At 39.7% G+C, this 12,231-nt stretch overlaps 1 long non-coding RNA gene across 1 annotated transcript; it reads right to left on the bottom strand.

Annotated features, from left to right (window-relative positions):
- Nucleotides 1-8,734: 8,734 nt before the first annotated feature.
- Nucleotides 8,735-10,163, bottom strand: LOC118225338. Its single transcript, XR_004764814.1, has 4 exons — nt 9,936-10,163; nt 9,429-9,540; nt 9,227-9,305; nt 8,735-8,935 (listed from the first exon to the last, which is right to left on the bottom strand). It is a non-coding gene; the product is annotated as an uncharacterized LOC118225338 (long non-coding RNA).
- Nucleotides 10,164-12,231: the final 2,068 nt, after the last annotated feature.

Below are 12,231 nucleotides of genomic sequence, written 5' to 3'. Positions count from 1 at the left end.
CAGATTCAACGTACAGAAAAAATGACAAACTTGACCCCACACAGGGATGCCTACATTAGCTATGCTAACTGGTGTAACCACTGGAAAGGGGAACTGTGCCCAGTTTTCTCTGACTGTCCCAGCCCAGACAGGTCTTCCTGTACTTCTGAATCAGGTGGTTTTATTTTGCTGTACAGTAGTTTTCATCACTGAAATCGCTATTCATTGTGAAACTGCTTCTGTTAGACCGGCAGTTAAACTTAAAATGGGAGTTTTCGTTCCTTTTTGGTCCAGACACGACTGAGTGTGTTCCATTTCTCTTGATGTGTGCCCATTTTTCTGCCTCTCTCTCTAGCTTTCAGTACAGTATATATACAGCAACTATTATGTAATTCTGTACACTTGGAGGAAAATATTCCTCAGGATAGAACAGAAAAGACTGAATTACAAAAGACAAATTCCAGATAAACTGAAGAAGAATAAATAACATATGCTAATATTAAATTACATATAAATAACATGGGGTTCATGTAAACATTTTGAGCAATAGATATTGCACATACATGATTAAATTACATTTTACAAGTAAAAATGAATATTACAGAAAAACAAAGGGAACATTCATATGAGATGGAGAAATGAGTCTTCTTGGAATTATGGAGTTTCATTTTGTTCATCCTTCATTGGAAATTAGAATACAATTCACACACACCAACACAGAACTCGCATATGGTTTGACGTGGCTGTCAGATTTGGGTTGGTTGGAGGAAGTATACATTAAAATTTGTTCAAGAAGATGGATACTGCAATCCCAATAGAAGATGGCTGCTGCAATCCCAATAATAAAAAAAACAGTATTTTGTTATTGATTTAGCACTATTTTTGGAATGGACAGACATTGCACTCACTTACCAAGCATGCACCACCAATCCCCCAGGTCCAATGCAATTTCTCATGGGTGTCCTCAGATGTGTTTCCCAATAGACGTTTCCTCCTACACATCACATCAGTCACTGGGCGACTTCCCCAGGAAACCATGACCTTGATGGTGTCACTCACCACTCTCCTCTATACTGACCCTTACAGTGATGTTCTCCACTTTTGTACGTCACCTTGGATAAGAGCATCCGATAAATAATCACAGTGTAATTTGATGTAATGTACTCCTACATCAGGGGACAGCTGCCTCAGTGCCCTGCAGGTTGTAGATTTCATTTCATTATGAAAATTATTTACACCTGGTTCCCAGGGCAAGGTGAATTTCTAATAAATGCCGTCCGAGAAATGAGTGAAGGAGTTTGCAAGCCAATTCAAAGGGCCTCAGGCAGTCTGATAATCAAGTTATGCATTACCACCCCACTTTCCTGGGGCTGGCACTGTGCAAACTCTAGAGAACACTAAATTTGAAAAACCTTGCGTGTCATTTTAAGAGAAATTATATAAACTATAAAATAAGGATCACAATACAGCATAATCATCATTCTTAAGAAACTACTCTCACTTTTGGAACTTTTTTACAAGTAATAATGAAGATTTTGCAGTAAGATATCCTTGCTCTAAAAAAATAAAGGGGAAACTCATAGGGTTATTTGAAAATATAAAATAATTATGCTAAGGCATATCTATGATGCATTGGAAATCTCAGTCTTTGTGCACTATAGCCAAATTTGTGCACCATTTACCTGTATTTGTTATTCCAAAAGGTGTTCGGGACATTTCTGGGCATGGTGCTCTGAACCTGTTGTTTGGGATCAGATTCCAGAAGTGCTTATTGCTTGTTAGCTGCTGCAATGGCAGATGCTAAGAAGCCTAGATACAGCAAAGCAAGAAGACAAGCCGACAGGGCTCCTTCAACAACTAGAGTCAACCTTGGAACCTTGGAATTCTCTTTGGTGGTGTTAGCTGAAGTTATCCAAGGGGAGGAAAAGCGATGCTGAGTTGGCCTGTTTTCTGTTGCACCTGTGAGTAATGTTTTAGCTACTTAGCATATGCAGCTAGATGCACAAGGTTGGGTAGCTTTTGCATCAAATTCTGTTCTTCTATCAAGATGTCTTCCCCCCCCAAGAGAACGTCTGTTAATGTTTATAGTTGCAACTTAGCTAGCTCTGTAGCCTAATTCACCTGCATTAATTTAAATCAGTGGAAGTAAATTCAATACAGCATGCATGCTATCTAGCTGGCGGGTGTGGGCGCAAGGAATTGTGTGTTATGCATTCAAATGACAAAGCGCTTCTCGTCACATTAATACCGCTAATTAAATCAACCGGCAGTACACTTCATCAGAGAAACTAACTAAAACATTTTTATTTATTTTTCTTAACTTTTGATTGGGTGGGCAAGACCGCCGGCTGTGTCTCTGACCATCTTACCTCTTTGCTTGACATTTTGCTTGTAGTGCTCAAGTGTGTGTCCTCAACGGAGGTGTGGGTGGTATTGAGGACTAAGGAGGTGTGAGTAGGGTTTACAAACGCAGAGTCTACAAGGGCCACAAAATCCTACATGGTATACCTTTAATGTTATCATTTGCAGACAAAAAATAAAAGCATATAAAATTGGCAGCCTGCTGAAATGCTGTTATGAAAATTTGAGAAATAGTAATGCTAGAAATAGATCGAAATAGAAATAGAATGCTAAATAACAAAAGCTGTGTTTGGTGGTTCTCAGAACACCCTAGATTCTTAAAAAAATCTAGTCAATCAATAAATGTGAGTAATTGGTAGGCAGTCATGTGACCTTTTGAACTTTCCATGTGCTACAAAAAGTGACTAAATTCTATGGTATACTGTGGCTTTGACAAAACTGGAAAGTTAAGAAAGAGATGACCAACATGTTCAGGGAATGTTCTCCTGCCTCTGTTAAAAACATAACATAAAATGGTCAACTAAACTCCTTTGTTTTTGCCTTTTGCGTCATCGCCCAAACTTGACCTTTGACTTTGGCATTGTTTACCACAAATAAGGGCTATACAATTAAATATTAAAATAAGGTTCCTTTAATCCATTTACTGACTTCTGGTTTGGACAGATGGCCAAATGACTATGACTCAGCCAAAATAGTGGCTAAAAAGGTGGAAAAAATAGTAAGTCACTTAATAGGATGCTGGGCCCCCAGTACCACCAGCCCTCTGGATAGGGGCATTATCATTCTGAAAACAAACCTTCCAAAAAGAAGAATATGCTTCAATATGAGATGAAGGTGATCACTCTGAATACTGTACCACTGTACTTGCTAAAATGCATTACCAAGTACACTGCAGTGGCTTTTGCACTGCAACCTGACCATGGCATCCTGCTCTGTAGAGTTCTCCATATACTGATCTTGTTGTGAACCTGCTAGCAGATTGAAATTTGCAGTCAATTGTTTTTGTGTGGCTCAGTCTTACTCCTGTTCAGTCTGACTCCTCAAATGAAAGCTTGGACGTCATGATCCAGGAGTGCGTGCTTCTAACCACAGTTTCTGTTTGTTGTTCATGTCTTTCCCACAATATGTTAAGCATTTCTCTGTTCATTGTCACATTCTTTGTTCCATTCAATTATTAACGGTGCAGTATGTTTGTACAGTAAGTTTGTTATAGAACATATTTTTCATATTTCCTTCACATCCTGACAGATGTTTACATTAAAATGTAAAAAAAAAAAAAAAATCAGGTCACTCTCACTGCCACAGGCTCTGAAATCAGCCACTCCAAATTTCACTGCTCCTGAATCTGAAAGAGCTCTCTGCTATGCCTGCCTGTCAATCATGTTGCTGCACGTTCACAATGCTGCCAGCAGTGCCAGAGCACCGAGAGCAGGCAGGGCAGGGGGCACACAGATTAGAACAGAGCAGCACTAGCTAGACTACAATTATTGCAGAGATACTGTTAAAAGCAGACATCCAAAACCATGCAGAACTAAGATACTACCTTGTTATCTTACGCTTAAAAACTTTGTTTCACACTGAATTTGACATTGACATACAGATCATTAAAGCTAATGCCCTATTCGGACGGGACTAGTATTACCTGGGGACCTCAAGTAATTTGTAATAATTGCGGAGGCCATCTGTGATCTTAATCCCGTGCGAATCTGCCATGTCCGTAATGTGTAAAGTAAAAATTCCACCGCAAATTACCTACCATATTTCGGGGTCATGTGATAATATTAGTCCCGTGCGAATCGGCATCTCGTTGTCGTATTTTACTGTTATGCAGAGCAGAGCCTTGACATTTTCAATCATATCCGGGGGGATAATGTCAGTAAATTCATAGACATATATACATAGACGCCGCATTGGCCTTTGGATCGTACGTCAACGTCGCCGCCACATTGGACCAGGCAAGACTGGCCTGAAAACAAATAGCCTACAAGTAAACGGGGGAGCTGCGGTTTTTCTGGATAAAAAGCACTATAATGTTTACATTTCTCAACCGATTTCAATGAGTCGTTTTTATATTCAAGGGTTTATAATCTACGTGGAGTACAAAAAAAAAGTTTTATCTCCAGTTACTTAGAATCTCGATAGTTAGGCTGTAATCGCTGCTAGATGCTCAAGAGAGGAGTATGCATCAACGTTAGGTTTACATGAACTGAATTACTTACGTGGTGGAAAATAATTCATTGCCACAGTTAATTTTAACCTGGCAAGGTGGCTAGAAAGTAATAAATGCATTGCTAGCTAACTTGAGTAGGATTGTAAGCATCAAATAACCTTGATTGTAAGGCTAGCTTTGCTTGTTACCTACCTACCTACACACTCCGCTCTTGAACTTCTAGCAACGATTATAGCCTAACTATCGAGATTCAAAGTAACTGGAGATAAAACTTTTTTTGTACTCCACGTAGATCATAAACCCTTGAATATAAAAACAACTCATTGAAATCCGTCGGATCAATTGTAAACGTTATAGTGTGAAAAACCGCAGCTCTCCCGTTTACTTCTATTTGTTTTCAGGCTAATCATGTATGGTCCAATATGACAGCGACGTTGTTGTATCCAACGTCAGATTGGATACAATCTGGGCGGGGGGGGTAATTTCTAAATCACATGAGATCCCCAGGTAATACTAGTCCCGTGTGAATAGGGTTTAAGACATTAGACGTGGCTAAATCCCAGATCTGGCTCTTGCAAACTGCCACCAAAATCATCCCCAGATTTAATTGGCTAAAAAAAATATGTTCTCTCCCTCTCCACCTTCGCTAATGTGTGGTGAGCTTTCTGGAACAAAATGGCTGCCGTGCACCACTGAGGTGGGTGCTGCACATATGGTGGGTGAGGTGAGTTCCCCCTCACTGTAAAGCATGTTGAGTATTCGGAAAGGTGCTATATAAATGTAAGGATATATATATATATATATCACAGTTTCCGCCAGTGTATTACAAGTCCGGTGACCCTCCGGTGCCTAAGTTGACATGGGCCGGGCCTAAGCATCGGGGTATTAAAAAAAAAAAAAAAAGTATTTTAAAGATGTTTTTTAAACTACCGTTACAGTGGGGCGGCTCGGTTGGAAAGCTCACCAGCGACATCTATTTATTAAAACGTGAACGCACTATAGAAAAACAGCAGGTGTGAGATCAGTGTTCTTTACCCTCATTGTGCATAGAGTGATGTTCAACACTTGAAGCTTCCAACTATCACAAGCTAACGTTACCTAGCAAGCCACCATTTCTTATTTAGTAAGCTAACTAACCTTGTTACAAACTTCCGTGTTAGCACTTTATCTCGTTGGTAAGTAGGCATACATTCTTTTTATATTCACTTAAGCAGTGTGTAGGTAACGTTTGATACATGACTTATTAATCGCCATCGAAATAACGACTTCACTTGTTTATTAATAACGTTAGCTTGATGACACTGATGTGCACGACAACGTTTCGCTGTTTCCGTCGCAGCACTTTCGACACAAGCAATATTGGAAGCGCTATCGTAAAATTTCTTCTTACCGAGTGCCTGACCCACAACTGTAGTAGCTTAATGTGTTAACACTAAATTTTACGACAACGCTAGCTAACCTTTTGAAAGTCACGTTAAACAAGTAGAAATTAACGCCATCAGCGGTGATTAACAAATCTACCAAGTATTTTAATAATGGATTTGCAGGCGTGGATTTCAAATTATTTGTATTTTCTTGTAGACCATTAAGAGCAATGGAGAAGAGCTAACGTCCTAATTGTCAAATTGTCTGTACGCACCGCTTACAGCAAAGTGCTGGTTTTTTTTGGCTGGACCGCAATAGCGGGGCAGTCCTCAAAACCATATACATATAAGTTTCGACCTGGTCTTGTTTTTAAAGTGAAAGAAAACCACTGGGTGCCCTAGTGACGGGTGCTGAGCTGAAAAATGAGCAGGCAGAAAATCCCTTAAACTGATTAACGTTATTATTGGTGTCAACTTGTTTTTAATTATTGTACTTGATTAGAAATGATATTACTAAATGTGATAGAAACAGTTCTCCTCAATTAGTTTAGACGAGAAAAACATTCTATTTTTGTCACAAAATTGTGCACAGTTCAATCGACATTAGTATATTAAAAACTGGATACACGTACACACTCCGAAAATGTTCATGGCAAGATTTTGTCATTTGAACGAGCACAGGTTAGATTGCGTTTTTGAGTTTATAATTTATATTGAATTTATTTGATATTCACAGCATGGCGTGACGAAGGAAACTGTGTTTATCTACAATTGAATTATTCAGATCGTGGGCAGACTTGTTAATCAAGGAAAATGATTGAAAGTCAAGACTAATAATCAGGGGAAGTTTTCTGCCGCCTCGATTTTCAGCTCAGCAGCCACCACTGTGCCTTAAGTTAAACTATCAGTACTAGTCAGTTAAATAATGTGTGTAATAGAACACACCTGGCCACACCATATTGCCACTATAAAAACTCTCTCTCTTTACCAAAATATAACATAAGCTGTGTTTTCCATTTGATTTGTCAGTTGTTGTGCATATTGTGTTTTTGTTTTGTTTGATCAACTTTATTGTATAGTGGATGCAGTACAATTTTGGACCCGGCTCTGCACTCTCTTGACTTCAAAAAAAAAAGAAATTTTAAGTGCCCAGAACTGATGACATTAGCAGTAAGATTACATTAATTGTAGGGTGAGTTTTTCCCTATATCCTCATAGTAAAATCTACTGTAAATCCACATTTTAAAGCTGATATTTTAAAAAAATTTCATCGTGGGGGAGCATGCCCCCAGACCCCACTAGGGGGTTTGCATCTTTGTCACCCTTTTCACCCCTGATGAGTTTGCAGGTCTGTTCACGGTAAGAAGAAATTTCAGGATTTTTTCGATAGGCTATTGCTTGTGTTGAAAGTGCTGCGGCGGAAACAACAATAGATTTACCCAGGAGCCACATCTTTCCAAAATGTAAAGTCAGGCAGTTTTCACGGTCGGGAAAAATTTTATGACAACGTGGTCATTTAGCTAACTTACTTTTTTTTAAAAAATGTGTGTTGAATAAATGACTTATTTATAACAACATTCACATTACGTAGTCATATTTTCAAATCTCCAGTCAGCTTTTCGCATTGACTTAATGAAGGGCCCTATGGAATCTGTGTTATAGCTTTTTTAAATTCTCAATTCTGCGATTCCATCTGTGATTCTGTTATCACAGAAACTATAGGGCCCTACCTTAATGCTGCCATCAGTCTGTCGCTGGCCCGCACCGAGCCCCCGTCGAAAAAGACACTTGGCGCCGGGCCATCAGCCCCCGTCAAAAGATACTTGCCACCGGACCTAACAACTTTTCTGGGGGAAACCCTGAATATATATATATATATATATATAAAGTAGTCGCTACGTGTGATTAGTGCAAAACAGCAGTTGCTATTCATCTCAGTAGTCTAATGAAACTCCAGTGCTAGCTTGTCATCTAAAACTATAATTACACTGAATTTGATACGAAGACATGCAGGTCATGAATACCAAGACATTTTTCAAATAAATTCTGATGAAGCCCATTAGCTAGCAGCCGTGGAAGCAGCTGAGGAGACTGTGTGACTGGTGATAAGCTGGCTAAGAAGTTAGCTTCCAAACGATGCAAAACTCTGGTGCTGCAATCTTACATTTAAAAGCTTCAGAACTACATATTTACTCTGAATTTGGCATTAAGGCATACAGATTATGACAGCCAAGATATTGTTCTGCTAAAATAAGATGACATAAACACCGATTTATATGAAATTGGCCATATCGATTTTGATTATGATACAACGGGTCATGGGACTCATGGCTGTCTCTCCAGTACTCAGATGTAAGACAGCATGTGTGCATGCGTTTGGAGGGAGGGGCTTTGGAGCGAGAGCGGAGGGGATGGGGTGGGTAGATTTGAAATTCTAGCTCTCTTGCTAGTTTCTCCAAACTTAGATATTGCACCTTTAAAAAAATGTGAGTTCCTAAAGCTCAATATGCTGATATCTTGGTTGTGGACAACTAAAACCATCTACTAATTGAATGAATCTGCCATTCGACCCATTAATCTTGCTAGTGCCCTTACATTATAAATGCTGACACAAGTTTTCATTTATTAAAATATTGTACGATTTAATAAGAAGCATGAACAGCGAATTATAATTGTATTAGCCCTTAATAAATAATGAAACAATCCGTTTTTGTTGGTAGTGTCTTTTGGCAGAATTTTAGTCCTCACTGTATTTATATTTAAATAGAGAAGAGAATAATAACACACAAATGTTTATTTCCAGCATGCATTTAATTAAACAATGTTTACATTTAAAAAAATAAACATATAGTCAATAACATATAAAAATAAATATGACAGATTACATTTTTTCTGTTCAGTCAAGCGATATAAATATGGGTAGGATGTTGATAAATAGGAGAAGGGGGTGATGAGAAATGGTAGAGGTCACACACAGTGGCTTGCAGTGTTTGGGCAGCGTCCATTCACTGTCACATGTTTACTCCTGTTCTGCTGTTTAAAATGTGCATGCAATACCATCCTGTTGAACAGATGAAGGTAAAAGAAAAAAAAAAGTAAAGAAATTATAAATCCAGTCATATCACCAGAAACAAATTAGGAGGGGCACACTGACAGGGGGACAAGTGGCTGTCTCAGTAGATGGCTGTTTCTTCTATACAGTAGATAAAGAAAATTATATTTTACTGCTGTACTGATCTTTTTAACTTATCTGGATGAAGTTGCAGTATGTATTTCATTTTGTAAGTCACTCTCGATGAATGTCTGCTAGGCATTCGTAATTGAATGAAAAATAGGCAGGAGCTGTACTGACCCTGCGGAGCTCTTTGACCTTGGCTGCAACCCATGGAGCTCTGGGATAGCTGCAGAAATGTGTGCCTTCACTGGTGAATCTATGGGGAGAGAGGGGAGAGAGTGCAATGAACTTACCGGCGGTGAATTTCAGTGTTAAAAGTTTACTATGTTCAGTAATGAATGGACCTGAGAGAGAGAGAGAGAGAGAATGTTGCCCTTACACAACAGCATTGACGCAGTGGTGGGATGCTCTCTGGAACCTACAGCTTGTGACGGGAGTTGTAATGGGATAAGAGCTGGTTTTTGTACAGCATGAAGTCAACTTCATTGAATCTGAACATAAGAACAAGGAAACAGCAAAACACACAACATTGAATTCAGACCCACCAGCAGAATATGGACACCTTCAAAGCATTTGTTGCAATCCACTATTTGATCTGTATTTTTTCAGTTCTTCAGAATTTAAAATCAATGGTTTTATTATCTAAAACTTTCACTGATACCCCCTTTGTAGTGCTAACTACATTTGAGACTCTGAACCTAATACAAGAAAAATGTTCATTTTTTGCTTGTGCGAAAATAGTGGTAATTTACATACGCTGCAGGGGTGGGTGAGTTATGAAGGGTACTGTATATGGAGTTAGTATGTTTTGGTTGGTAATTGAGAATACAGAGCAAACAAATAAATAAACAGAAAAAAACATGGATGATACCAAGAGGGCACTCACCGCAGGACACAAGGGTGCACAGCAGCATCGCTGCACACAACAGAGCTGTTGATTGGTTGAGGTGCATTGCAGTCTGAGGAAGTTGCTTTTTTCCAGCTGTGAAGAGATTTAGTTCCCTTAGCTGCTTGCTTTGTGAATGAACTAAGGTGTCCACAAGGCAGTTTTTATAGCTTAAATGGAAAGAGGAAGTAGCCTATGACAGCTCTATGTATGAAATCACTCATGTGTTCTCTACACGGAAATTGTTAGCCTATTTTACTTGTGATACTTAAGGAAGTGATGCAGACGTTTCCTGGTCATCTCTGAAGGAAAGTTAGCACAGCTATTAATATGCATCAGTTGCTCAGTTAGCAGATGATATCACCCATATTAACCTATACAATGAGCCAGAGTAAGGAGGAACAGACATTTTTGAGTTTGGAAATTCAGGAAAGTGACACCACTGGAACAAAAAGGACTCTACCAAATACTTTCTGTTGAAAAAATGCCTTGTACATATTTTTGCTGAGTACAAGGTGGATTTTCATGCACTGTTGGTCACTAGTTCTTGGTTGGTTTAATATCCTTGGAGACTGAAATGTTTCCTTTTTTGTCTTAAAGTCTGTTTAAAGGATTTTTCTCTAAATAATGACTACATGTCCAAAATTCAGTGAAATATATAAAACTAACAGAATAGATATTCAATGGGCACAGCCTGGCAGTGGAGACAGGACAGAACAGGATGGAGAAGCTGGAGAAACAGTTGCATGACTAAATAACAAAAAATACTATCTTGTAGGCTACTGGGTGGTCCTGGGTGGGACTGTTGTACTTTATGGGTCATGAACGTGCCTCAGGGATGGGGAGGTTTCTGTTGGCTGGTTATACAGTGTCTCATCCTTCACTAGTGACCCCTGCAGGTTGATTGGGTCTCTGGAAGTCTGCATGTTGAGTTACACACACAGAGTCCGATTTACTGTATGTTACGTCGTCTGCCGCGCCTTCACCTTGTAGATCTTTTAATTTTGTACAATCTTTGGAGCCGTGATTTGTCAATGACATTTGGAAATGGACTGCATTTATATAGCGCTTTTATCCAAAGCGCTTTACAATTGATGCCTATCATTCCCCAGAGCAGTTAGGGGTTAGGTGTCTTGCTCAGGGACACTTCGACACGCCCAGGGCTGGGTTCGAACCGGCAACCCTCCGACTGCCAGACAACTGCTCTTACCTCCTGAACTATGTCACCCCTACATTTCTCAGCTGTTACCGGTTTCTCACTCAGCAGGCATTTGCATGCCCTTCACTCATTGCTGTTATTGTGTGCACCTGTTTCCACTGTTTATATTCCCTGTTCACCAGTCACTCAGTGCGAGATTGTTGCCCCAGTTTACTGAGCCAGTCAAGCGTTTGTTCCTGGTATTCTGATGCCTGTTCGTTTTGATCCTTGCCTGTTTCCTGACCACCGATTTCTGCCTGCCTGTTTCCCGACCAGCCTGTCTCGTTTTGACCCTGATTCTTCGCCTGCCATTTATGTACCTTTGCCGCGAACTGCCCTGTACACCAACCTTCGCCTGTTACTGGACTACGGACCTGCTTCTGCCCCTTTTGTACTGTTGCTCCGCTGCCGGACTTATTGGATTACGAACTTTGCCTGGACTTTGATTTACAAGACATATTGGTCCCTTTTGTACTGTTGCTTTGCTGCTTGATTTACTGGTTTACAAACTTTGCCTGGACTTTGATTACGAGACTCATTATTCCCTTTTGTACTGTGCATCACTGATTGATTTCCTGGATCACAAACTGTTGCCTGTTATACTGACTATGAGTGTGCTTATCCCCAAAATAAATCTCCGTTTTCATTATAACTTCAGTTTCGTCTGCATTTGGGTCCTAAACTCTCTAGTTCGTCACACTGTAAGCATTTAGCAACTGGTTTCATATGCAGATATGACACATCCTGTCTCAGAAACGTGTGTGTTATGTATCAAACAGTTGCCTGGGACTGGAAGTGCAGTTTGTCATCTACGTGAGTCATCAGCAAGGTGCACTTCTCTCCTTAATGCATATGTATTTAAGGAAGGATCACGTGAATAATTGGCAGAGATATTATAAGTGTGGCTGATTATATTTTGTCAAATGACTGAAGTTCATGCAGTTACTGTATGGAGGGTTGCAGTAATGAAGCAATGCAGGTTAAGTACCTTACCACGGCAGTGCCCTACTGGGGAATTGAAGCTATAGCTTTCAGTATTGACTGTAGGCTGCATTTAGGCTGCCAGTTACCATCCAAAACTGCCTAAAAAAACACAGA

The sequence above is a fragment of the Anguilla anguilla genome, chromosome 4, assembly GCF_013347855.1.
Source record: "Anguilla anguilla isolate fAngAng1 chromosome 4, fAngAng1.pri, whole genome shotgun sequence".
Taxonomy (NCBI): Eukaryota; Metazoa; Chordata; class Actinopteri; order Anguilliformes; family Anguillidae; genus Anguilla; species Anguilla anguilla.
This window is presented reverse-complemented; position numbering and strand designations above follow the sequence as displayed.